The sequence below is a fragment of the Etheostoma spectabile genome, unplaced genomic scaffold (assembly GCF_008692095.1).
Source record: "Etheostoma spectabile isolate EspeVRDwgs_2016 unplaced genomic scaffold, UIUC_Espe_1.0 scaffold00018785, whole genome shotgun sequence".
Taxonomy (NCBI): Eukaryota; Metazoa; Chordata; class Actinopteri; order Perciformes; family Percidae; genus Etheostoma; species Etheostoma spectabile.
Genome location: NW_022604464.1, coordinates 1 through 21,226, shown reverse-complemented (window position 1 = coordinate 21,226; position 21,226 = coordinate 1). Strand labels below are relative to the sequence as shown.

At 43.6% G+C, this 21,226-nt stretch overlaps 36 non-coding genes and 16 pseudogenes across 36 annotated transcripts; all 52 read right to left on the bottom strand.

Moving 5' to 3' along the window:
* Positions 1-70: 70 nt before the first annotated feature.
* LOC116682248 (5S ribosomal RNA) lies at positions 71-189 on the bottom strand. The gene has a single exon (XR_004330350.1). It is a non-coding gene; the product is annotated as a 5S ribosomal RNA (ribosomal RNA).
* Positions 190-475: 286 nt separating this feature from the next.
* On the bottom strand, positions 476-594 carry LOC116682246 (5S ribosomal RNA). Its single transcript, XR_004330348.1, has one exon. It is a non-coding gene; the product is annotated as a 5S ribosomal RNA (ribosomal RNA).
* Positions 595-879: 285 nt separating this feature from the next.
* Positions 880-998, bottom strand: LOC116682245 (5S ribosomal RNA). Its single transcript, XR_004330347.1, has one exon. It is a non-coding gene; the product is annotated as a 5S ribosomal RNA (ribosomal RNA).
* Positions 999-1,284: 286 nt separating this feature from the next.
* On the bottom strand, positions 1,285-1,403 carry LOC116682244 (5S ribosomal RNA). The gene has a single exon (XR_004330346.1). It is a non-coding gene; the product is annotated as a 5S ribosomal RNA (ribosomal RNA).
* A 286-nt stretch (positions 1,404-1,689) lies between these two features.
* Positions 1,690-1,808, bottom strand: LOC116682243 (5S ribosomal RNA). Its single transcript, XR_004330345.1, has one exon. It is a non-coding gene; the product is annotated as a 5S ribosomal RNA (ribosomal RNA).
* Positions 1,809-2,094: 286 nt separating this feature from the next.
* Positions 2,095-2,213, bottom strand: LOC116682242 (5S ribosomal RNA). Its single transcript, XR_004330344.1, has one exon. It is a non-coding gene; the product is annotated as a 5S ribosomal RNA (ribosomal RNA).
* Positions 2,214-2,499: 286 nt separating this feature from the next.
* LOC116682240 (5S ribosomal RNA) lies at positions 2,500-2,618 on the bottom strand. Its single transcript, XR_004330343.1, has one exon. It is a non-coding gene; the product is annotated as a 5S ribosomal RNA (ribosomal RNA).
* Positions 2,619-2,904: 286 nt separating this feature from the next.
* LOC116682239 (5S ribosomal RNA) lies at positions 2,905-3,023 on the bottom strand. The gene has a single exon (XR_004330342.1). It is a non-coding gene; the product is annotated as a 5S ribosomal RNA (ribosomal RNA).
* Positions 3,024-3,308: 285 nt separating this feature from the next.
* On the bottom strand, positions 3,309-3,427 carry LOC116682238 (5S ribosomal RNA). The gene has a single exon (XR_004330341.1). It is a non-coding gene; the product is annotated as a 5S ribosomal RNA (ribosomal RNA).
* Positions 3,428-3,712: 285 nt separating this feature from the next.
* Positions 3,713-3,831, bottom strand: LOC116682237 (5S ribosomal RNA). Its single transcript, XR_004330340.1, has one exon. It is a non-coding gene; the product is annotated as a 5S ribosomal RNA (ribosomal RNA).
* Positions 3,832-4,116: 285 nt separating this feature from the next.
* LOC116682236 (5S ribosomal RNA) lies at positions 4,117-4,235 on the bottom strand. The gene has a single exon (XR_004330339.1). It is a non-coding gene; the product is annotated as a 5S ribosomal RNA (ribosomal RNA).
* A 285-nt stretch (positions 4,236-4,520) lies between these two features.
* Positions 4,521-4,639, bottom strand: LOC116682234 (5S ribosomal RNA). Its single transcript, XR_004330337.1, has one exon. It is a non-coding gene; the product is annotated as a 5S ribosomal RNA (ribosomal RNA).
* A 286-nt stretch (positions 4,640-4,925) lies between these two features.
* On the bottom strand, positions 4,926-5,044 carry LOC116682233 (5S ribosomal RNA). Its single transcript, XR_004330336.1, has one exon. It is a non-coding gene; the product is annotated as a 5S ribosomal RNA (ribosomal RNA).
* Positions 5,045-5,330: 286 nt separating this feature from the next.
* Positions 5,331-5,449, bottom strand: LOC116682232 (5S ribosomal RNA). Its single transcript, XR_004330335.1, has one exon. It is a non-coding gene; the product is annotated as a 5S ribosomal RNA (ribosomal RNA).
* Positions 5,450-5,735: 286 nt separating this feature from the next.
* On the bottom strand, positions 5,736-5,854 carry LOC116682231 (5S ribosomal RNA). The gene has a single exon (XR_004330334.1). It is a non-coding gene; the product is annotated as a 5S ribosomal RNA (ribosomal RNA).
* A 284-nt stretch (positions 5,855-6,138) lies between these two features.
* Positions 6,139-6,257, bottom strand: LOC116682225 (5S ribosomal RNA). Its single transcript, XR_004330333.1, has one exon. It is a non-coding gene; the product is annotated as a 5S ribosomal RNA (ribosomal RNA).
* Positions 6,258-6,543: 286 nt separating this feature from the next.
* Positions 6,544-6,662, bottom strand: LOC116682214 (5S ribosomal RNA). Its single transcript, XR_004330332.1, has one exon. It is a non-coding gene; the product is annotated as a 5S ribosomal RNA (ribosomal RNA).
* A 285-nt stretch (positions 6,663-6,947) lies between these two features.
* LOC116682202 (5S ribosomal RNA) lies at positions 6,948-7,066 on the bottom strand. The gene has a single exon (XR_004330331.1). It is a non-coding gene; the product is annotated as a 5S ribosomal RNA (ribosomal RNA).
* A 286-nt stretch (positions 7,067-7,352) lies between these two features.
* LOC116682190 (5S ribosomal RNA) lies at positions 7,353-7,471 on the bottom strand. Its single transcript, XR_004330321.1, has one exon. It is a non-coding gene; the product is annotated as a 5S ribosomal RNA (ribosomal RNA).
* Positions 7,472-7,756: 285 nt separating this feature from the next.
* On the bottom strand, positions 7,757-7,875 carry LOC116682179 (5S ribosomal RNA). The gene has a single exon (XR_004330310.1). It is a non-coding gene; the product is annotated as a 5S ribosomal RNA (ribosomal RNA).
* A 284-nt stretch (positions 7,876-8,159) lies between these two features.
* Positions 8,160-8,278, bottom strand: LOC116682167 (5S ribosomal RNA). The gene has a single exon (XR_004330299.1). It is a non-coding gene; the product is annotated as a 5S ribosomal RNA (ribosomal RNA).
* A 285-nt stretch (positions 8,279-8,563) lies between these two features.
* Positions 8,564-8,682, bottom strand: LOC116682155 (5S ribosomal RNA). The gene has a single exon (XR_004330287.1). It is a non-coding gene; the product is annotated as a 5S ribosomal RNA (ribosomal RNA).
* A 285-nt stretch (positions 8,683-8,967) lies between these two features.
* LOC116682143 (5S ribosomal RNA) lies at positions 8,968-9,086 on the bottom strand. The gene has a single exon (XR_004330276.1). It is a non-coding gene; the product is annotated as a 5S ribosomal RNA (ribosomal RNA).
* Positions 9,087-9,371: 285 nt separating this feature from the next.
* LOC116682132 (5S ribosomal RNA) lies at positions 9,372-9,490 on the bottom strand. The gene has a single exon (XR_004330265.1). It is a non-coding gene; the product is annotated as a 5S ribosomal RNA (ribosomal RNA).
* Positions 9,491-9,774: 284 nt separating this feature from the next.
* LOC116682120 (5S ribosomal RNA) lies at positions 9,775-9,893 on the bottom strand. Its single transcript, XR_004330254.1, has one exon. It is a non-coding gene; the product is annotated as a 5S ribosomal RNA (ribosomal RNA).
* Positions 9,894-10,179: 286 nt separating this feature from the next.
* On the bottom strand, positions 10,180-10,298 carry LOC116682108 (5S ribosomal RNA). The gene has a single exon (XR_004330242.1). It is a non-coding gene; the product is annotated as a 5S ribosomal RNA (ribosomal RNA).
* Positions 10,299-10,583: 285 nt separating this feature from the next.
* LOC116682096 (5S ribosomal RNA) lies at positions 10,584-10,702 on the bottom strand. The gene has a single exon (XR_004330231.1). It is a non-coding gene; the product is annotated as a 5S ribosomal RNA (ribosomal RNA).
* A 285-nt stretch (positions 10,703-10,987) lies between these two features.
* On the bottom strand, positions 10,988-11,106 carry LOC116682084 (5S ribosomal RNA). The gene has a single exon (XR_004330220.1). It is a non-coding gene; the product is annotated as a 5S ribosomal RNA (ribosomal RNA).
* A 285-nt stretch (positions 11,107-11,391) lies between these two features.
* LOC116682073 (5S ribosomal RNA) lies at positions 11,392-11,510 on the bottom strand. Its single transcript, XR_004330209.1, has one exon. It is a non-coding gene; the product is annotated as a 5S ribosomal RNA (ribosomal RNA).
* Positions 11,511-11,797: 287 nt separating this feature from the next.
* Positions 11,798-11,916, bottom strand: LOC116682061 (5S ribosomal RNA). Its single transcript, XR_004330198.1, has one exon. It is a non-coding gene; the product is annotated as a 5S ribosomal RNA (ribosomal RNA).
* Positions 11,917-12,203: 287 nt separating this feature from the next.
* Positions 12,204-12,322, bottom strand: LOC116682049 (5S ribosomal RNA). The gene has a single exon (XR_004330187.1). It is a non-coding gene; the product is annotated as a 5S ribosomal RNA (ribosomal RNA).
* Positions 12,323-12,607: 285 nt separating this feature from the next.
* On the bottom strand, positions 12,608-12,726 carry LOC116682259 (5S ribosomal RNA). The gene has a single exon (XR_004330360.1). It is a non-coding gene; the product is annotated as a 5S ribosomal RNA (ribosomal RNA).
* A 286-nt stretch (positions 12,727-13,012) lies between these two features.
* LOC116682216 (uncharacterized) lies at positions 13,013-13,130 on the bottom strand (annotated as a pseudogene).
* A 285-nt stretch (positions 13,131-13,415) lies between these two features.
* On the bottom strand, positions 13,416-13,532 carry LOC116682223 (uncharacterized; annotated as a pseudogene).
* A 272-nt stretch (positions 13,533-13,804) lies between these two features.
* Positions 13,805-13,923, bottom strand: LOC116682247 (5S ribosomal RNA). Its single transcript, XR_004330349.1, has one exon. It is a non-coding gene; the product is annotated as a 5S ribosomal RNA (ribosomal RNA).
* A 284-nt stretch (positions 13,924-14,207) lies between these two features.
* Positions 14,208-14,325, bottom strand: LOC116682211 (uncharacterized; annotated as a pseudogene).
* Positions 14,326-14,605: 280 nt separating this feature from the next.
* On the bottom strand, positions 14,606-14,724 carry LOC116682218 (uncharacterized; annotated as a pseudogene).
* A 280-nt stretch (positions 14,725-15,004) lies between these two features.
* Positions 15,005-15,122, bottom strand: LOC116682213 (uncharacterized; annotated as a pseudogene).
* A 279-nt stretch (positions 15,123-15,401) lies between these two features.
* LOC116682235 (5S ribosomal RNA) lies at positions 15,402-15,520 on the bottom strand. The gene has a single exon (XR_004330338.1). It is a non-coding gene; the product is annotated as a 5S ribosomal RNA (ribosomal RNA).
* A 278-nt stretch (positions 15,521-15,798) lies between these two features.
* On the bottom strand, positions 15,799-15,915 carry LOC116682221 (uncharacterized; annotated as a pseudogene).
* Positions 15,916-16,194: 279 nt separating this feature from the next.
* On the bottom strand, positions 16,195-16,312 carry LOC116682206 (uncharacterized; annotated as a pseudogene).
* Positions 16,313-16,594: 282 nt separating this feature from the next.
* On the bottom strand, positions 16,595-16,712 carry LOC116682203 (uncharacterized; annotated as a pseudogene).
* A 283-nt stretch (positions 16,713-16,995) lies between these two features.
* Positions 16,996-17,112, bottom strand: LOC116682227 (uncharacterized; annotated as a pseudogene).
* A 283-nt stretch (positions 17,113-17,395) lies between these two features.
* Positions 17,396-17,513, bottom strand: LOC116682209 (uncharacterized; annotated as a pseudogene).
* A 283-nt stretch (positions 17,514-17,796) lies between these two features.
* On the bottom strand, positions 17,797-17,915 carry LOC116682161 (5S ribosomal RNA). Its single transcript, XR_004330293.1, has one exon. It is a non-coding gene; the product is annotated as a 5S ribosomal RNA (ribosomal RNA).
* Positions 17,916-18,198: 283 nt separating this feature from the next.
* LOC116682043 (5S ribosomal RNA) lies at positions 18,199-18,317 on the bottom strand. Its single transcript, XR_004330181.1, has one exon. It is a non-coding gene; the product is annotated as a 5S ribosomal RNA (ribosomal RNA).
* A 281-nt stretch (positions 18,318-18,598) lies between these two features.
* LOC116682220 (uncharacterized) lies at positions 18,599-18,713 on the bottom strand (annotated as a pseudogene).
* A 269-nt stretch (positions 18,714-18,982) lies between these two features.
* LOC116682229 (uncharacterized) lies at positions 18,983-19,100 on the bottom strand (annotated as a pseudogene).
* A 281-nt stretch (positions 19,101-19,381) lies between these two features.
* On the bottom strand, positions 19,382-19,499 carry LOC116682226 (uncharacterized; annotated as a pseudogene).
* A 276-nt stretch (positions 19,500-19,775) lies between these two features.
* On the bottom strand, positions 19,776-19,896 carry LOC116682217 (uncharacterized; annotated as a pseudogene).
* A 674-nt stretch (positions 19,897-20,570) lies between these two features.
* LOC116682222 (uncharacterized) lies at positions 20,571-20,687 on the bottom strand (annotated as a pseudogene).
* Positions 20,688-20,971: 284 nt separating this feature from the next.
* On the bottom strand, positions 20,972-21,089 carry LOC116682201 (uncharacterized; annotated as a pseudogene).
* Positions 21,090-21,226: the final 137 nt, after the last annotated feature.

The window sequence follows — 21,226 nt, the reverse complement described above, 5'->3', positions numbered from 1 at the left end:
GTCCTCTATACAGTTTCCTTGTTTGCTCTACGTCCAGCAAAGAAGCCACAGCGCCTTAGGCTAACTAAAAAGCTTACAGCACCAGGTATTCCCAGGCGGTCTCCCATCCAAGTACTAAGCCGGCCCAACCCTGCTTGGCTTCCGAGATCAGACGAGAGCGGGCACTTTCAGGGTGGTGTGGCCGTAAGCAACCATACAGGGCGAAATCCAGCTATTTCTAGATGTGAAGACCTGAAGGTTCTCATACCTTACTTAGACTTGGTGGACTTGTTGTCTTCCAGAACTTATTATTTATTTATGCTGTGGTCAAACTGCAAGTATTTTGAACTCTTACTTGAAATGTTGAACACTGAGATTGTTTATTTTAATTCTAAAGAAGAATGGTGCTTCAAAAAAAAAAGTTACGTCCTCTATACAGTTTCCTTGTTTGCTCTACGTCCAGCAAAGAAGCCACAGCGCCTTAGGCTAACTAAAAAGCTTACAGCACCAGGTATTCCCAGGCGGTCTCCCATCCAAGTACTAAGCCGGCCCAACCCTGCTTGGCTTCCGAGATCAGACGAGAGCGGGCACTTTCAGGGTGGTGTGGCCGTAAGCAACCATACAGGGCGAAATCCAGCTATTTCTAGATGTGAAGACCTGAAGGTTCTCATACCTTACTTAGACTTGGTGGACTTGTTGTCTTCCAGAACTTATTATTTATTTATGCTGTGGTCAAACTGCAAGTATTTTGAACTCTTACTTGAAATGTTGAACACTGAGTTGTTTATTTTAATTCTAAAGAAGAATGGTGCTTCAAAAAAAAAAGTTACGTCCTTTATACAGTTTCCTTGTTTGCTCTACGTCCAGCAAAGAAGCCACAGCGCCTTAGGCTAACTAAAAAGCTTACAGCACCAGGTATTCCCAGGCGGTCTCCCATCCAAGTACTAAGCCGGCCCAACCCTGCTTGGCTTCCGAGATCAGACGAGAGCGGGCACTTTCAGGGTGGTGTGGCCGTAAGCAACCATACAGGGCGAAATCCAGCTATTTCTAGATGTGAAGACCTGAAGGTTCTCATACCTTACTTAGACTTGGTGGACTTGTTGTCTTCCAGAACTTATTATTTATTTATGCTGTGGTCAAACTGCAAGTATTTTGAACTCTTACTTGAAATGTTGAACACTGAGATTGTTTATTTTAATTCTAAAGAAGAATGGTGCTTCAAAAAAAAAAGTTACGTCCTCTATACAGTTTCCTTGTTTGCTCTACGTCCAGCAAAGAAGCCACAGCGCCTTAGGCTAACTAAAAAGCTTACAGCACCAGGTATTCCCAGGCGGTCTCCCATCCAAGTACTAAGCCGGCCCAACCCTGCTTGGCTTCCGAGATCAGACGAGAGCGGGCACTTTCAGGGTGGTGTGGCCGTAAGCAACCATACAGGGCGAAATCCAGCTATTTCTAGATGTGAAGACCTGAAGGTTCTCATACCTTACTTAGACTTGGTGGACTTGTTGTCTTCCAGAACTTATTATTTATTTATGCTGTGGTCAAACTGCAAGTATTTTGAACTCTTACTTGAAATGTTGAACACTGAGATTGTTTATTTTAATTCTAAAGAAGAATGGTGCTTCAAAAAAAAAAGTTACGTCCTCTATACAGTTTCCTTGTTTGCTCTACGTCCAGCAAAGAAGCCACAGCGCCTTAGGCTAACTAAAAAGCTTACAGCACCAGGTATTCCCAGGCGGTCTCCCATCCAAGTACTAAGCCGGCCCAACCCTGCTTGGCTTCCGAGATCAGACGAGAGCGGGCACTTTCAGGGTGGTGTGGCCGTAAGCAACCATACAGGGCGAAATCCAGCTATTTCTAGATGTGAAGACCTGAAGGTTCTCATACCTTACTTAGACTTGGTGGACTTGTTGTCTTCCAGAACTTATTATTTATTTATGCTGTGGTCAAACTGCAAGTATTTTGAACTCTTACTTGAAATGTTGAACACTGAGATTGTTTATTTTAATTCTAAAGAAGAATGGTGCTTCAAAAAAAAAAGTTACGTCCTCTATACAGTTTCCTTGTTTGCTCTACGTCCAGCAAAGAAGCCACAGCGCCTTAGGCTAACTAAAAAGCTTACAGCACCAGGTATTCCCAGGCGGTCTCCCATCCAAGTACTAAGCCGGCCCAACCCTGCTTGGCTTCCGAGATCAGACGAGAGCGGGCACTTTCAGGGTGGTGTGGCCGTAAGCAACCATACAGGGCGAAATCCAGCTATTTCTAGATGTGAAGACCTGAAGGTTCTCATACCTTACTTAGACTTGGTGGACTTGTTGTCTTCCAGAACTTATTATTTATTTATGCTGTGGTCAAACTGCAAGTATTTTGAACTCTTACTTGAAATGTTGAACACTGAGATTGTTTATTTTAATTCTAAAGAAGAATGGTGCTTCAAAAAAAAAAGTTACGTCCTTTATACAGTTTCCTTGTTTGCTCTACGTCCAGCAAAGAAGCCACAGCGCCTTAGGCTAACTAAAAAGCTTACAGCACCAGGTATTCCCAGGCGGTCTCCCATCCAAGTACTAAGCCGGCCCAACCCTGCTTGGCTTCCGAGATCAGACGAGAGCGGGCACTTTCAGGGTGGTGTGGCCGTAAGCAACCATACAGGGCGAAATCCAGCTATTTCTAGATGTGAAGACCTGAAGGTTCTCTTACCTTACTTAGACTTGGTGGACTTGTTGTCTTCCAGAACTTATTATTTATTTATGCTGTGGTCAAACTGCAAGTATTTTGAACTCTTACTTGAAATGTTGAACACTGAGATTGTTTATTTTAATTCTAAAGAAGAATGGTGCTTCAAAAAAAAAAGTTACGTCCTCTATACAGTTTCCTTGTTTGCTCTACGTCCAGCAAAGAAGCCACAGCGCCTTAGGCTAACTAAAAAGCTTACAGCACCAGGTATTCCCAGGCGGTCTCCCATCCAAGTACTAAGCCGGCCCAACCCTGCTTGGCTTCCGAGATCAGACGAGAGCGGGCACTTTCAGGGTGGTGTGGCCGTAAGCAACCATACAGGGCGAAATCCAGCTATTTCTAGATGTGAAGACCTGAAGGTTCTCATACCTTACTTAGACTTGGTGGACTTGTTGTCTTCCAGAACTTATTATTTATTTATGCTGTGGTCAAACTGCAAGTATTTTGAACTCTTACTTGAAATGTTGAACACTGAGATTGTTTATTTTAATTCTAAAGAAGAATGGTGCTTCAAAAAAAAAAGTTACGTCCTTATACAGTTTCCTTGTTTGCTCTACGTCCAGCAAAGAAGCCACAGCGCCTTAGGCTAACTAAAAAGCTTACAGCACCAGGTATTCCCAGGCGGTCTCCCATCCAAGTACTAAGCCGGCCCAACCCTGCTTGGCTTCCGAGATCAGACGAGAGCGGGCACTTTCAGGGTGGTGTGGCCGTAAGCAACCATACAGGGCGAAATCCAGCTATTTCTAGATGTGAAGACCTGAAGGTTCTCATACCTTACTTAGACTTGGTGGACTTGTTGTCTTCCAGAACTTATTATTTATTTATGCTGTGGTCAAACTGCAAGTATTTTGAACTCTTACTTGAAATGTTGAACACTGAGATTGTTTATTTTAATTCTAAAGAAGAATGGTGCTTCAAAAAAAAAAGTTACGTCCTTATACAGTTTCCTTGTTTGCTCTACGTCCAGCAAAGAAGCCACAGCGCCTTAGGCTAACTAAAAAGCTTACAGCACCAGGTATTCCCAGGCGGTCTCCCATCCAAGTACTAAGCCGGCCCAACCCTGCTTGGCTTCCGAGATCAGACGAGAGCGGGCACTTTCAGGGTGGTGTGGCCGTAAGCAACCATACAGGGCGAAATCCAGCTATTTCTAGATGTGAAGACCTGAAGGTTCTCATACCTTACTTAGACTTGGTGGACTTGTTGTCTTCCAGAACTTATTATTTATTTATGCTGTGGTCAAACTGCAAGTATTTTGAACTCTTACTTGAAATGTTGAACACTGAGATTGTTTATTTAATTCTAAAGAAGAATGGTGCTTCAAAAAAAAAAGTTACGTCCTCTATACAGTTTCCTTGTTTGCTCTACGTCCAGCAAAGAAGCCACAGCGCCTTAGGCTAACTAAAAAGCTTACAGCACCAGGTATTCCCAGGCGGTCTCCCATCCAAGTACTAAGCCGGCCCAACCCTGCTTGGCTTCCGAGATCAGACGAGAGCGGGCACTTTCAGGGTGGTGTGGCCGTAAGCAACCATACAGGGCGAAATCCAGCTATTTCTAGATGTGAAGACCTGAAGGTTCTCATACCTTACTTAGACTTGGTGGACTTGTTGTCTTCCAGAACTTATTATTTATTTATGCTGTGGTCAAACTGCAAGTATTTTGAACTCTTACTTGAAATGTTGAACACTGAGATTGTTTATTTAATTCTAAAGAAGAATGGTGCTTCAAAAAAAAAAGTTACGTCCTTTATACAGTTTCCTTGTTTGCTCTACGTCCAGCAAAGAAGCCACAGCGCCTTAGGCTAACTAAAAAGCTTACAGCACCAGGTATTCCCAGGCGGTCTCCCATCCAAGTACTAAGCCGGCCCAACCCTGCTTGGCTTCCGAGATCAGACGAGAGCGGGCACTTTCAGGGTGGTGTGGCCGTAAGCAACCATACAGGGCGAAATCCAGCTATTTCTAGATGTGAAGACCTGAAGGTTCTCTTACCTTACTTAGACTTGGTGGACTTGTTGTCTTCCAGAACTTATTATTTATTTATGCTGTGGTCAAACTGCAAGTATTTTGAACTCTTACTTGAAATGTTGAACACTGAGATTGTTTATTTTAATTCTAAAGAAGAATGGTGCTTCAAAAAAAAAAGTTACGTCCTCTATACAGTTTCCTTGTTTGCTCTACGTCCAGCAAAGAAGCCACAGCGCCTTAGGCTAACTAAAAAGCTTACAGCACCAGGTATTCCCAGGCGGTCTCCCATCCAAGTACTAAGCCGGCCCAACCCTGCTTGGCTTCCGAGATCAGACGAGAGCGGGCACTTTCAGGGTGGTGTGGCCGTAAGCAACCATACAGGGCGAAATCCAGCTATTTCTAGATGTGAAGACCTGAAGGTTCTCATACCTTACTTAGACTTGGTGGACTTGTTGTCTTCCAGAACTTATTATTTATTTATGCTGTGGTCAAACTGCAAGTATTTTGAACTCTTACTTGAAATGTTGAACACTGAGATTGTTTATTTTAATTCTAAAGAAGAATGGTGCTTCAAAAAAAAAAGTTACGTCCTCTATACAGTTTCCTTGTTTGCTCTACGTCCAGCAAAGAAGCCACAGCGCCTTAGGCTAACTAAAAAGCTTACAGCACCAGGTATTCCCAGGCGGTCTCCCATCCAAGTACTAAGCCGGCCCAACCCTGCTTGGCTTCCGAGATCAGACGAGAGCGGGCACTTTCAGGGTGGTGTGGCCGTAAGCAACCATACAGGGCGAAATCCAGCTATTTCTAGATGTGAAGACCTGAAGGTTCTCATACCTTACTTAGACTTGGTGGACTTGTTGTCTTCCAGAACTTATTATTTATTTATGCTGTGGTCAAACTGCAAGTATTTTGAACTCTTACTTGAAATGTTGAACACTGAGATTGTTTATTTTAATTCTAAAGAAGAATGGTGCTTCAAAAAAAAAAGTTACGTCCTCTATACAGTTTCCTTGTTTGCTCTACGTCCAGCAAAGAAGCCACAGCGCCTTAGGCTAACTAAAAAGCTTACAGCACCAGGTATTCCCAGGCGGTCTCCCATCCAAGTACTAAGCCGGCCCAACCCTGCTTGGCTTCCGAGATCAGACGAGAGCGGGCACTTTCAGGGTGGTGTGGCCGTAAGCAACCATACAGGGCGAAATCCAGCTATTTCTAGATGTGAAGACCTGAAGGTTCTCTTACCTTACTTAGACTTGGTGGACTTGTTGTCTTCCAGAACTTATTATTTATTTATGCTGTGGTCAAACTGCAAGTATTTTGAACTCTTACTTGAAATGTTGAACACTGAGATTGTTTATTTTAATTCTAAAGAAGAATGGTGCTTCAAAAAAAAAAGTTACGTCCTATACAGTTTCCTTGTTTGCTCTACGTCCAGCAAAGAAGCCACAGCGCCTTAGGCTAACTAAAAAGCTTACAGCACCAGGTATTCCCAGGCGGTCTCCCATCCAAGTACTAAGCCGGCCCAACCCTGCTTGGCTTCCGAGATCAGACGAGAGCGGGCACTTTCAGGGTGGTGTGGCCGTAAGCAACCATACAGGGCGAAATCCAGCTATTTCTAGATGTGAAGACCTGAAGGTTCTCATACCTTACTTAGACTTGGTGGACTTGTTGTCTTCCAGAACTTATTATTTATTTATGCTGTGGTCAAACTGCAAGTATTTTGAACTCTTACTTGAAATGTTGAACACTGAGATTGTTTATTTTAATTCTAAAGAAGAATGGTGCTTCAAAAAAAAAAGTTACGTCCTCTATACAGTTTCCTTGTTTGCTCTACGTCCAGCAAAGAAGCCACAGCGCCTTAGGCTAACTAAAAAGCTTACAGCACCAGGTATTCCCAGGCGGTCTCCCATCCAAGTACTAAGCCGGCCCAACCCTGCTTGGCTTCCGAGATCAGACGAGAGCGGGCACTTTCAGGGTGGTGTGGCCGTAAGCAACCATACAGGGCGAAATCCAGCTATTTCTAGATGTGAAGACCTGAAGGTTCTCTTACCTTACTTAGACTTGGTGGACTTGTTGTCTTCCAGAACTTATTATTTATTTATGCTGTGGTCAAACTGCAAGTATTTTGAACTCTTACTTGAAATGTTGAACACTGAGATTGTTTATTTAATTCTAAAGAAGAATGGTGCTTCAAAAAAAAAAGTTACGTCCTCTATACAGTTTCCTTGTTTGCTCTACGTCCAGCAAAGAAGCCACAGCGCCTTAGGCTAACTAAAAAGCTTACAGCACCAGGTATTCCCAGGCGGTCTCCCATCCAAGTACTAAGCCGGCCCAACCCTGCTTGGCTTCCGAGATCAGACGAGAGCGGGCACTTTCAGGGTGGTGTGGCCGTAAGCAACCATACAGGGCGAAATCCAGCTATTTCTAGATGTGAAGACCTGAAGGTTCTCTTACCTTACTTAGACTTGGTGGACTTGTTGTCTTCCAGAACTTATTATTTATTTATGCTGTGGTCAAACTGCAAGTATTTTGAACTCTTACTTGAAATGTTGAACACTGAGATTGTTTATTTTAATTCTAAAGAAGAATGGTGCTTCAAAAAAAAAAGTTACGTCCTCTATACAGTTTCCTTGTTTGCTCTACGTCCAGCAAAGAAGCCACAGCGCCTTAGGCTAACTAAAAAGCTTACAGCACCAGGTATTCCCAGGCGGTCTCCCATCCAAGTACTAAGCCGGCCCAACCCTGCTTGGCTTCCGAGATCAGACGAGAGCGGGCACTTTCAGGGTGGTGTGGCCGTAAGCAACCATACAGGGCGAAATCCAGCTATTTCTAGATGTGAAGACCTGAAGGTTCTCTACCTTACTTAGACTTGGTGGACTTGTTGTCTTCCAGAACTTATTATTTATTTATGCTGTGGTCAAACTGCAAGTATTTTGAACTCTTACTTGAAATGTTGAACACTGAGATTGTTTATTTTAATTCTAAAGAAGAATGGTGCTTCAAAAAAAAAAAGTTACGTCCTTATACAGTTTCCTTGTTTGCTCTACGTCCAGCAAAGAAGCCACAGCGCCTTAGGCTAACTAAAAAGCTTACAGCACCAGGTATTCCCAGGCGGTCTCCCATCCAAGTACTAAGCCGGCCCAACCCTGCTTGGCTTCCGAGATCAGACGAGAGCGGGCACTTTCAGGGTGGTGTGGCCGTAAGCAACCATACAGGGCGAAATCCAGCTATTTCTAGATGTGAAGACCTGAAGGTTCTCATACCTTACTTAGACTTGGTGGACTTGTTGTCTTCCAGAACTTATTATTTATTTATGCTGTGGTCAAACTGCAAGTATTTTGAACTCTTACTTGAAATGTTGAACACTGAGATTGTTTATTTAATTCTAAAGAAGAATGGTGCTTCAAAAAAAAAAGTTACGTCCTTATACAGTTTCCTTGTTTGCTCTACGTCCAGCAAAGAAGCCACAGCGCCTTAGGCTAACTAAAAAGCTTACAGCACCAGGTATTCCCAGGCGGTCTCCCATCCAAGTACTAAGCCGGCCCAACCCTGCTTGGCTTCCGAGATCAGACGAGAGCGGGCACTTTCAGGGTGGTGTGGCCGTAAGCAACCATACAGGGCGAAATCCAGCTATTTCTAGATGTGAAGACCTGAAGGTTCTCATACCTTACTTAGACTTGGTGGACTTGTTGTCTTCCAGAACTTATTATTTATTTATGCTGTGGTCAAACTGCAAGTATTTTGAACTCTTACTTGAAATGTTGAACACTGAGTTGTTTATTATAATTCTAAAGAAGAATGGTGCTTCAAAAAAAAAAGTTACGTCCTTTATACAGTTTCCTTGTTTGCTCTACGTCCAGCAAAGAAGCCACAGCGCCTTAGGCTAACTAAAAAGCTTACAGCACCAGGTATTCCCAGGCGGTCTCCCATCCAAGTACTAAGCCGGCCCAACCCTGCTTGGCTTCCGAGATCAGACGAGAGCGGGCACTTTCAGGGTGGTGTGGCCGTAAGCAACCATACAGGGCGAAATCCAGCTATTTCTAGATGTGAAGACCTGAAGTTCTCTTACCTTACTTAGACTTGGTGGACTTGTTGTCTTCCAGAACTTATTATTTATTTATGCTGTGGTCAAACTGCAAGTATTTTGAACTCTTACTTGAAATGTTGAACACTGAGATTGTTTATTTTAATTCTAAAGAAGAATGGTGCTTCAAAAAAAAAAGTTACGTCCTTTATACAGTTTCCTTGTTTGCTCTACGTCCAGCAAAGAAGCCACAGCGCCTTAGGCTAACTAAAAAGCTTACAGCACCAGGTATTCCCAGGCGGTCTCCCATCCAAGTACTAAGCCGGCCCAACCCTGCTTGGCTTCCGAGATCAGACGAGAGCGGGCACTTTCAGGGTGGTGTGGCCGTAAGCAACCATACAGGGCGAAATCCAGCTATTTCTAGATGTGAAGACCTGAAGGTTCTCATACCTTACTTAGACTTGGTGGACTTGTTGTCTTCCAGAACTTATTATTTATTTATGCTGTGGTCAAACTGCAAGTATTTTGAACTCTTACTTGAAATGTTGAACACTGAGATTGTTTATTTAATTCTAAAGAAGAATGGTGCTTCAAAAAAAAAAGTTACGTCCTCTATACAGTTTCCTTGTTTGCTCTACGTCCAGCAAAGAAGCCACAGCGCCTTAGGCTAACTAAAAAGCTTACAGCACCAGGTATTCCCAGGCGGTCTCCCATCCAAGTACTAAGCCGGCCCAACCCTGCTTGGCTTCCGAGATCAGACGAGAGCGGGCACTTTCAGGGTGGTGTGGCCGTAAGCAACCATACAGGGCGAAATCCAGCTATTTCTAGATGTGAAGACCTGAAGGTTCTCATACCTTACTTAGACTTGGTGGACTTGTTGTCTTCCAGAACTTATTATTTATTTATGCTGTGGTCAAACTGCAAGTATTTTGAACTCTTACTTGAAATGTTGAACACTGAGTTGTTTATTTAATTCTAAAGAAGAATGGTGCTTCAAAAAAAAAAGTTACGTCCTCTATACAGTTTCCTTGTTTGCTCTACGTCCAGCAAAGAAGCCACAGCGCCTTAGGCTAACTAAAAAGCTTACAGCACCAGGTATTCCCAGGCGGTCTCCCATCCAAGTACTAAGCCGGCCCAACCCTGCTTGGCTTCCGAGATCAGACGAGAGCGGGCACTTTCAGGGTGGTGTGGCCGTAAGCAACCATACAGGGCGAAATCCAGCTATTTCTAGATGTGAAGACCTGAAGGTTCTCATACCTTACTTAGACTTGGTGGACTTGTTGTCTTCCAGAACTTATTATTTATTTATGCTGTGGTCAAACTGCAAGTATTTTGAACTCTTACTTGAAATGTTGAACACTGAGATTGTTTATTTTAATTCTAAAGAAGAATGGTGCTTCAAAAAAAAAAGTTACGTCCTCTATACAGTTTCCTTGTTTGCTCTACGTCCAGCAAAGAAGCCACAGCGCCTTAGGCTAACTAAAAAGCTTACAGCACCAGGTATTCCCAGGCGGTCTCCCATCCAAGTACTAAGCCGGCCCAACCCTGCTTGGCTTCCGAGATCAGACGAGAGCGGGCACTTTCAGGGTGGTGTGGCCGTAAGCAACCATACAGGGCGAAATCCAGCTATTTCTAGATGTGAAGACCTGAAGGTTCTCATACCTTACTTAGACTTGGTGGACTTGTTGTCTTCCAGAACTTATTATTTATTTATGCTGTGGTCAAACTGCAAGTATTTTGAACTCTTACTTGAAATGTTGAACACTGAGATTGTTATTTTAATTCTAAAGAAGAATGGTGCTTCAAAAAAAAAAGTTACGTCCTCTATACAGTTTCCTTGTTTGCTCTACGTCCAGCAAAGAAGCCACAGCGCCTTAGGCTAACTAAAAAGCTTACAGCACCAGGTATTCCCAGGCGGTCTCCCATCCAAGTACTAAGCCGGCCCAACCCTGCTTGGCTTCCGAGATCAGACGAGAGCGGGCACTTTCAGGGTGGTGTGGCCGTAAGCAACCATACAGGGCGAAATCCAGCTATTTCTAGATGTGAAGACCTGAAGGTTCTCTTACCTTACTTAGACTTGGTGGACTTGTTGTCTTCCAGAACTTATTATTTATTTATGCTGTGGTCAAACTGCAAGTATTTTGAACTCTTACTTGAAATGTTGAACACTGAGATTGTTTATTTTAATTCTAAAGAAGAATGGTGCTTCAAAAAAAAAAGTTACGTCCTTATACAGTTTCCTTGTTTGCTCTACGTCCAGCAAAGAAGCCACAGCGCCTTAGGCTAACTAAAAAGCTTACAGCACCAGGTATTCCCAGGCGGTCTCCCATCCAAGTACTAAGCCGGCCCAACCCTGCTTGGCTTCCGAGATCAGACGAGAGCGGGCACTTTCAGGGTGGTGTGGCCGTAAGCAACCATACAAGGCGAAATCCAGCTATTTCTAGATGTGAAGACCTGAAGGTTCTCATACCTACTTAGACTTGGTGGACTTGTTGTCTTCCAGAACTTATTATTTATTTATGCTGTGGTCAAACTGCAAGTATTTTGAACTCTTACTTGAAATGTTGAACACTGAGATTGTTTATTTTAATTCTAAAGAAGAATGGTGCTTCAAAAAAAAAAGTTACGTCCTCTATACAGTTTCCTTGTTTGCTCTACGTCCAGCAAAGAAGCCACAGCGCCTTAGGCTAACTAAAAAGCTTACAGCACCAGGTATTCCCAGGCGGTCTCCCATCCAAGTACTAAGCCGGCCCAACCCTGCTTGGCTTCCGAGATCAGACGAGAGCGGGCACTTTCAGGGTGGTGTGGCCGTAAGCAACCATACAGGGCGAAATCCAGCTATTTCTAGATGTGAAGACCTGAAGGTTCTCATACCTTACTTAGACTTGGTGGACTTGTTGTCTTCCAGAACTTATTATTTATTTATGCTGTGGTCAAACTGCAAGTATTTTGAACTCTTACTTGAAATGTTGAACACTGAGATTGTTTATTTTAATTCTAAAGAAGAATGGTGCTTCAAAAAAAAAAAGTTACGTCCTTTATACAGTTTCCTTGTTTGCTCTACGTCCAGCAAAGAAGCCACAGCGCCTTAGGCTAACTAAAAAGCTTACAGCACCAGGTATTCCCAGGCGGTCTCCCATCCAAGTACTAAGCCGGCCCAACCCTGCTTGGCTTCCGAGATCAGACGAGAGCGGGCACTTTCAGGGTGGTGTGGCCGTAAGCAACCATACAGGGCGAAATCCAGCTATTTCTAGATGTGAAGACCTGAACGTTCTCTTACCTTACTTAGACTTGGTGGACTTGTTGTCTTCCAGAACTTATTATTTATTTATGCTGTGGTCAAACTGCAAGTATTTTGAACTCTTACTTGAAATGTTGAACACTGAGTTCGTTTATTATAATTCTAAAGAAGAATGGTGCTTCAAAAAAAAAAAGTTACGTCCTTTATACAGTTTCCTTGTTTGCTCTACGTCCAGCAAAGAAGCCACAGCGCCTTAGGCTAACTAAAAAGCTTACAGCACCAGGTATTCCCAGGCGGTCTCCCATCCAAGTACTAAGCCGGCCCAACCCTGCTTGGCTTCCGAGATCAGACGAGAGCGGGCACTTTCAGGGTGGTGTGGCCGTAAGCAACCATACAGGGCGAAATCCAGCTATTTCTAGATGTGAAGACCTGAAGGTTCTCTTACCTACTTAGACTTGGTGGACTTGTTGTCTTCCAGAACTTATTATTTATTTATGCTGTGGTCAAACTGCAAGTATTTTGAACTCTTACTTGAAATGTTGAACACTGAGATTGTTTATTTTAATTCTAAAGAAGAATGGTGCTTCAAAAAAAAAAGTTACGTCCTCTATACAGTTTCCTTGTTTGCTCTACGTCCAGCAAAGAAGCCACAGCGCCTTAGGCTAACTAAAAAGCTTACAGCACCAGGTATTCCCAGGCGGTCTCCCATCCAAGTACTAAGCCGGCCCAACCCTGCTTGGCTTCCGAGATCAGACGAGAGCGGGCACTTTCAGGGTGGTGTGGCCGTAAGCAACCATACAGGGCGAAATCCAGCTATTTCTAGATGTGAAGACCTGAACGTTTTCTTACCTTACTTAGACTTGGTGGACTTGTTGTCTTCCAGAACTTATTATTTATTTATGCTGTGGTCAAACTGCAAGTATTTTGAACTCTTACTTGAAATGTTGAACACTGAGATTGTTTATTTTAATTCTAAAGAAGAATGGTGCTTCAAAAAAAACAGTTACGTCCTCTATACAGTTTCCTTGTTTGCTCTACGTCCAGCAAAGAAGCCACAGCGCCTTAGGCTAACTAAAAAGCTTACAGCACCAGGTATTCCCAGGCGGTCGCCCATCCAAGTACTAAGCCGGCCCAACCCTGCTTGGCTTCCGAGATCAGACGAGAGCGGGCACTTCATGGTGGTGTGGCCGTAAGCAACCATACAGGGCGAAATCCAGCTATTTCTAGATGTGAAGACCTGAACGTTCTCTTACCTTACTTAGACTTGGTGGACTTGTTGTCTTCCAGAACTTATTATTTATTTATGCTGTGGTCAAACTGCAAGTATTTTGAACTCTTACTTGAAATGTGGAACACTGAGTTCGTTTATTATAATTCTAAAGAAGAATGGTGCTTCAAAAAAAAAAAGTTACGTCCTTATACAGTTTCCTTGTTGCTCTACGTCCAGCAAAGAAGCCACAGCGCCTTAGGCTAACTAAAAAGCTTACAGCACCAGGTATTCCCAGGCGGTCTCCCATCCAAGTACTAAGCCGCCCAACCCTGCTGGCTTCCGAGATCAGACGAGAGCGGGCACTTTCAGGGTGGTGTGGCCGTAAGCAACCATACAGGGCGAAATCCAGCTATTTTAGACTGAAGGTTCTAACCCTACTTAGACTTGGTGGACTTGTTGTCTTCCAGAACTTATATTTATTTATGCTGTGGTCAAACTGCAAGTATTTTGAACTCTTACTTGAAATGTTGAACACTGAGATTGTTTATTTAATTCTAAAGAAGAATGGTGCTTCAAAAAAAAAAGTTACGTCCTTTATACAGTTTCCTTGTTTGCTCTACGTCCAGCAAAGAAGCCACAGCGCCTTAGGCTAACTAAAAAGCTTACAGCACCAGGTATTCCCAGGCGGTCTCCCATCCAAGTACTAAGCCGGCCCAACCCTGCTTGGCTTCCGAGATCAGACGAGAGCGGGCACTTTCAGGGTGGTGTGGCCGTAAGCAACCATACAGGGCGAAATCCAGCTATTTCTAGATGTGAAGACCTGAAGGTTCTAATACCTTACTTAGACTTGGTGGACTTGTTGTCTTCCAGAACTTATTATTTATTTATGCTGTGGTCAAACTGCAAGTATTTTGAACTCTTACTTGAAATGTTGAACACTGAGTTCGTTTATTAATTCTAAAGAAGAATGGTGCTTCAAAAAAAAAAGTTACGTCCTTTATACAGTTTCCTTGTTTGCTCTACGTCCAGCAAAGAAGCCACAGCGCCTTAGGCTAACTAAAAAGCTTACAGCACCAGGTATTCCCAGGCGGTCTCCCATCCAAGTACTAAGCCGGCCAACCCTGCTTGGCTTCCGAGATCAGACGAGAGCGGGCACTTTCAGGGTGGTGTGGCCGTAAGCAACATACAGGGCGAAATCCAGCTATTTCTAGATGTGAAGACCTGAACGTTCTCTTACCTTACTTAGACTTGGTGGACTTGTTGTCTTCCAGAACTTATTATTTATTTATGCTGTGGTCAAACTGCAAGTATTTTGAACTCTTACTTGAAATGTTGAACACTGAGTTCGTTTATTTAATTCTAAAGAAGAATGGTGCTTCAAAAAAAAAAAGTTACGTCCTTATACAGTTTCCTTGTTTGCTCTACGTCCAGCAAAGAAGCCACAGCGCCTTAGGCTAACTAAAAAGCAGCACCAGGTATTCCCAGGCGGTCTCCCATCCAAGTACTAAGCCGGCCCAACCCTGCTTGGCTTCCGAGATCAGACGAGAGCGGGCACTTTCAGGGTGGTGTGGCCGTAAGCAACCATGCAGGGCGAAATCCAGCTATTCTATATGTGAAGACCTGAAGGTTCTATACCTACTTAGACTTGGTGGACTGTGTTGTTCCAGAACTTATTATTTATTTATGCTGTGGTCAAACTGCAAGTATTTTGAACTCTTACTTGAAATGTTGAACACTGAGATTGTTTATTTAATTCTAAAGAAGAATGGTGCTTCAAAAAAAAAAGTTACGTCCTTATACAGTTTCCTTGTTTGCTCTACGTCCAGCAAAGAAGCCACAGCGCCTTAGGCTAACTAAAAAGCTTACAGCACCAGGTATTCCCAGGCGGTCTCCCATCCAAGTACTAAGCCGGCCCAACCCTGCTTGGCTTCCGAGATCAGACGAGAGCGGGCACTTTCAGGGTGTGTGGCCGTAAGCAACCATACAGGGCGAAATCCAGCTATTTCTAGATGTGAAGACCTGAAGGTTCTCTTACCTTACTTAGACTTGTGGATTGTTGTCTTCCAGAACTTATTATTTATTTATGCTGTGGTCAAACTGCAAGTATTTTGAACTCTTACTTGAAATGTTGAACACTGAGATGTTTATTTAATTCTAGAAGAATGGTGCTTCAAAAAAAAAAGTTACGTCCTCTATACAGTTTCCTTGTCACTCTACGTCCAGCAAAGAAGCCACAGCGCCTTAGGCTAACTAAAAAGCTTACAGCACCAGGTATTCCCAGGCGGTCTCCCATCCAAGTACTAAGCCGGCCCAACCCTGCTTGGCTTCCGAGATCAGACGAGAGCGGGCACTTTCAGGGTGGTGTGGCCGTAAGCAACCATACAGGGCGAAATCCAGCTATTTCTAGATGTGAAGACCTGAAGGTTCTAACCTTACTTAGACTTGGTGGACTTGTTGTCTTCCAGAACTTATTATTTATTTATGCTGTGGTCAAACTGCAAGTATTGAACTCTTACTTGAAATGTTGAACACTGAGTTGTTTATTATAATTCTAAAGAGAATGGGCTTCAAAAAAAAAAAGTTACGTCCTCTATACAGTTCCTTGTTGCTCTACGTCCAGCAAAGAAGCCACAGCGCCTTAGGCTAACTAAAAAGCTTACAGCACCAGGTATTCCCAGGCGGTCTCCATCCAAGTACTAAGCCGGCCAACCCTGCTTGGCTTCCGAGATCAGACGAGAGCGGGCACTTTCAGGGTGGTGTGGCCGTAAGCAACCATACAGGCGAAATCCAGCTATTTCTAGATGTGAAGACCTGAACGTTCTCTACCTTACTTAGTTGGTGGACTTGTTGTCTTCCAGAACTTATTATTTATTTATGCTGTGGTCAAACTGCAAGTATTTTGAACTCTTACTTGAAATGTGAACACTGAGATTGTTTATTTAATTCTAAAGAAGAATGGTGCTTCAAAAAAAAAAGTTACGTCCTTTATACAGTTTCCTTGTTTGCTCTACGTCCAGCAAAGAAGCCACAGCGCCTAGGCTAACTAAAAAGCTTACAGCACCAGGTATTCCCAGGCGGTCTCCCATCCAAGTACTAAGCCGGCCCAACCCTGCTTGGCTCCGAGATCAGACGAGAGCGGGCACTTTCAGGGTGGTGTGGCCGTAAGCAACCATACAGGGCGAAATCCAGCTATTTCTAGATGTGAAGACCTGAACGGTCTCTTACCTTACTTAGACTTGGTGGACTTGTTGTCTTCCAGAACTTATTATTATTTATGCTGTGGTCAAACTGCAAGTATTTTGAACTCTTACTTGAAATGTGAACACTGAGATTGTTTATTTAATTCTAAAGAAGAATGGTGCTTCAAAAAAAAAAGTTACGTCCTCTATACAGTTTCCTTGTTTGCTCTACGTCCAGCAAAGAAGCCACAGCGCTTAGGCTAACTAAAAAGCTTACAGCACCAGGTATTCCCAGGCGGTCTCCCATCCAAGTACTAAGCGGCCCAACCCTGCTTGGCTTCCGAGATCAGACGAGAGCGGGCACTTTCAGGGTGGTGTGGCCGTAAGCAACCATGCAGGGCGAAATCCAGCTATTTCTAGATGTGAAACCTGAAGGTTCTATCACCCTACTTAGACTTGGTGGACTTGTTGTCTTCCAGAACTTATTATTTATTTATGCTGTGGTCAAACTGCAAGTATTTGAACTCTTACTTGAAATGTTGAACACTGAGATTGTTATTTTAATTCTAAAGAAGAATGGTGCTTCAAAAAAAAAAGTTACGTCCTCTATACAGTTTCCTTGTTTGCTCTACGTCCAGCAAAGAAGCCACAGCGCCTTAGGCTAACTAAAAAGCTTACAGCACCAGGTACCAGGCGGTCTCCCATCCAAGTACTAAGCCGGCCCAACCCTGCTTGGCTTCCGAGATCAGACGAAGAGCGGGCACTTTCAGGGTGGTGTGGCCGTAAGCAACCAACAGGGCGAAATCCAGCTATTTCTAGATGTGAAGACCTGAAGTTCTCTTACCTTACTTAGACTTGGTGGACTTGTTGTCGTTCCAGAACTTATTATTATTTATGCTGTGGTCAAACTGCAAGTATTTTGAACTCTTACTTGAAATGTTGAACACTGAGATTGTTTATTTTATTCTAAAGAAGAATGGTGCTTCAAAAAAAAAAAAGTTACGTCCTTATACAGTTCCTTGTTTGCTCTACGTCCAGCAAAGAAGCCACAGCGCCTTAGGCTAACTAAAAAGCTTACAGCACCAGGTATTCCCAGGCGGTCTCCCATCCAAGTACTAAGCCGGCCAACCCTGCTTGGCTTCCGAGATCAGACGAGAGCGGGCACTTTCAGGGTGGTGTGGCCGTAAGCAACCATACAGGGCGAAATCCAGCTATTTCTAGATGTGAAGACCTGAACGTTCTCTTACCTTACTTAGACTTGTGGACTTGTTGTCTTCCAGAACTTATTATTATTTATGCTGTGGTCAAACTGCAAGTATTTTGAACTCTTACTTGAAATGTGGAACACTGAGATTGTTTATTTAATTCTAAAGAAGAATGGTGCTTCAAAAAAAAAAGTTACGTCCTCTATACAGTTTCCTTGTTTGCTCTACGTCCAGCAAAGAAGCCACAGCGCCTTAGGCTAACTAAAAAGCTTACAGCACCAGGTATTCCCAGGCGGTCTCCCATCCAAGTACTAAGCCGGCCCAACCCTGCTTGGCTTCCGAGATCAGACGAGAGCGGGCACTTTCAGGGTGGTGTGGCCGTAAGCAACCATACAGGGCGAAATCCAGCTATTTCTAGATGTGAAGACCTGAAGTGTTCTAATACCTACTTAGACTTGGTGGACTTGTTGTCTTCCAGAACTTATTATTTATTTATGCTGTGGTCAAACTGCAAGTATTTTGAACTCTTACTTGAAATGTTGAACACTGAGATTGTTTATTTAATTCTAAAGAAGAATGGTGCTTCAAAAAAAAAAGTTACGTCCTTATACAGTTTCCTTGTTTGCTCTAGTCCAGCAAAGAAGCCACAGCGCCTTAGGCTAACTAAAAAGCTTACAGCACCAGGTATTCCCAGGCGGTCTCCCATCCAAGTACTAAGCCGGCCCAACCCTGCTTGGCTTCCGAGATCAGACGAGAGCGGGCACTTTCAGGGTGGTGTGGCCGTAAGCAACCATACAGGGCGAAATCCAGCTATTTCTAGATGTGAAGACCTGAAGTTTCTATACCTACTTAGACTTGGTGGACTTGTTGTCTTCAGAACTTATTTATTTTATGCTGTGGTCAAACTGCAAGTATTTTGAACTCTTACTTGAAATGTTGAACACTGAGTCGTTTATTATAATTCTAAAGAAGAATGGTGCTTCAAAAAAAAAAAGTTACGTCCTTTATACAGTTTCCTTGTTTGCTCTACGTCCAGCAAAGAAGCCACAGCGCCTTAGGCTAACTAAAAAGCTTACAGCACCAGGTTCCCAGGCGGTCTCCCATCCAAGTACTAAGCCGGCCCAACCCTGCTTGGCTTCCGAGATCAGACGAGCGGGCACTTTCAGGGTGGTGTGGCCGTAAGCAACCATACAGGGCGAAATCCAGCTATTTCTAGATGTGAAGACCTGAAGTTTCTTCTTACTTAGACTTGGTGGACTTGTTGTCTTCCGAACTTATTATTTATTTATGCTGTGGTCAAACTGCAAGTATTTTGAACTCTTACTTGAAATGTTGAACACTGAGATTGTTTATTAATTCTAAAGAAGAATGGTGCTTCAAAAAAAAAAAGTTACGTCCTTATACAGTTTCCTTGTTTGCTCTACGTCCAGCAAAGAAGCCACAGCGCCTTAGGAACTAAACAGCACAGGTATTCCCAGGCGGTCTCCCATCCAAGTACTAAGCCGGCCAACCCTGCTTGGCTTCCGAGATCAGACGAGAGCGGGCACTTTCAGGGTGGTGTGGCCGTAAGCAACCATGCAAGGCGAAATCCAGCTATTTCTAGATGTGAAGACCTGAAGGTCTATACCCTACTTAGACTTGGTGGACTTGTTGTCTTCCAGAACTTATTATTATTTATGCTGTGGTCAAACTGCAAGTATTTTGAACTCTTACTTGAAATGTTGAACACTGAGATTGTTTATTTTAATTCTAAAGAAGAATGGTGCTTCAAAAAAAAAAGTTACGTCCTCTATACAGTTTCCTTGTGCTCTAAGTCCAGCAAAGAAGCCACAGCGCCTTAGGCTAACTAAAAAGCTTACAGCACCAGGTATTCCCAGGCGGTCTCCCATCCAAGTACTAAGCCGGCCCAACCTGCTTGGCTTCCGAGATCAGACGAGGAGCGGGCACTTTCAGGGTGGGTGGCCGTAAGCAACCATACAGGGCGAAATCCAGCTATTTCTATATGTGAAGACCTGAAGGTCTAATACTCTACTTAGACTTGGTGGACTTGTTGTCTTCCAGAAATTATTTATTTATGCTGTGGTCAAACTGCAAGTATTTGAACTCTTACTTGAAATGTGAACACTGAGTTGTTTATTTAATTCTAAAGAAGAATGGTGCTTCAAAAAAAAAAGTTACGTCCTCTATACAGTTTCTTGTTGTCTCTACGTCCAGCAAAGAAGCCACAGCGCCTTAGGCTAACTAAAAGCTTACAGCACCAGGTATTCCCAGGCGGTCTCCCATCCAAGTACTAAGCCGGCCCAACCCTGCTTGGCTTCCGAGATCAGACGAGAGCGGGCACTTTCGGGTGGTGGTGTGGCCGTAAGCAACCATAGGGCGAAATCCAGCTATTTCTAGATGTGAAGACCTGACGGTCTCTTACCTTACTTAGACTTGGTGGACTTGTTGTCTTCCAGAACTTATTATTTATTTATGCTGTGGTCAAACTGCAAGTATTTTGAACTCTTACTTGAAATGTTGAAACTGAGATTCGTTTATTTTATTCTAAAGAAGAATGGTGCTTCAAAAAAAAAAGTTACGTCTTTATACAGTTTCCTTGTTTGCTCTACGTCCAGCAAAGAAGCCACAGCGCCTTAGGCTAACTAAAAAGCTTACAGCACCAGGTATTCCCAGGCGGTTCCCATCCAAGTACTAAGCCGGCCCAACCCTGCTGGCTTCCGAGATCGAGAGAGGGCACTTTCAGGGTGGTGTGGCCGTAAGCAACCATACAGGGCGAAATCCAGCTATTCTAGATGTGAAGACCTGAACGTTCTCTTACCCTACTTAGACTTGGTGGACTTGTTGTCTTCCAGAACTTATTATTTATTTATGCTGTGGTCAAACTGCAAGTATTTTGAACTCTTACTTGAAATGTGAACCTGAGTTCGTTTATTTAATTCTAAAGAAGAATGGTGCTTCAAAAAAAAAAAGTTACTGTCCTTTTCAGTTTCCTGTTTGCTCTACGTCCAGAAAGAAGCCACAGCGCCTTAGGCTAACTAAAAAGCTTACAGCACCAGGTATTCCCAGGCGGTCTCCATCCAAGTACTAAGCCGGCCCAACCCTGCTTGGCTTCCGAGATCAGACGAGAGCGGCACTTTCAGGGTGGGGTGGCCGTAAGCAACCATACAGGGCGAAAATCCAGCTATTTCTAGATGTGAAGACCTGAACGTTCTCTTACCTTACTTAGACTTGGTGGACTTGTTGTCTTCCAGAACTTATTATTTATTTATGCTGTGGTCAAACTGCAAGTATTTGAACTCTTACTTGAAATGTGAACACTGAGATTGTTTATTTAATTCTAAAGAAGAATGGTGCTTCAAAAAAAAAAGTTACGTCCTCTATACAGTTTCCTTGTTTGCTCTACGTCCAGCAAGAAGCCACAGCGCCTTAGGGCTAACTAAAAAGCTTACAGCACCAGGTATTCCCAGGCGGTCTCCCATCCAAGTACTAAGCCGGCCCAACCCTGCTTGGCTTCCGAGATCAGACGAGAGCGGGCACTTCAGGGTGGTGTGGCCGTAAGCACCATACAAGGCGAAATCCAGCTATTTTCTAGATGTGAAGACCTGAAGGTTTCTATACCCACTTAGACTTGGTGGATTGTGGTCTTCCAGAACATATATTTATTTATGCTGGGGTCAACTGCAAGTATTTTGAACTC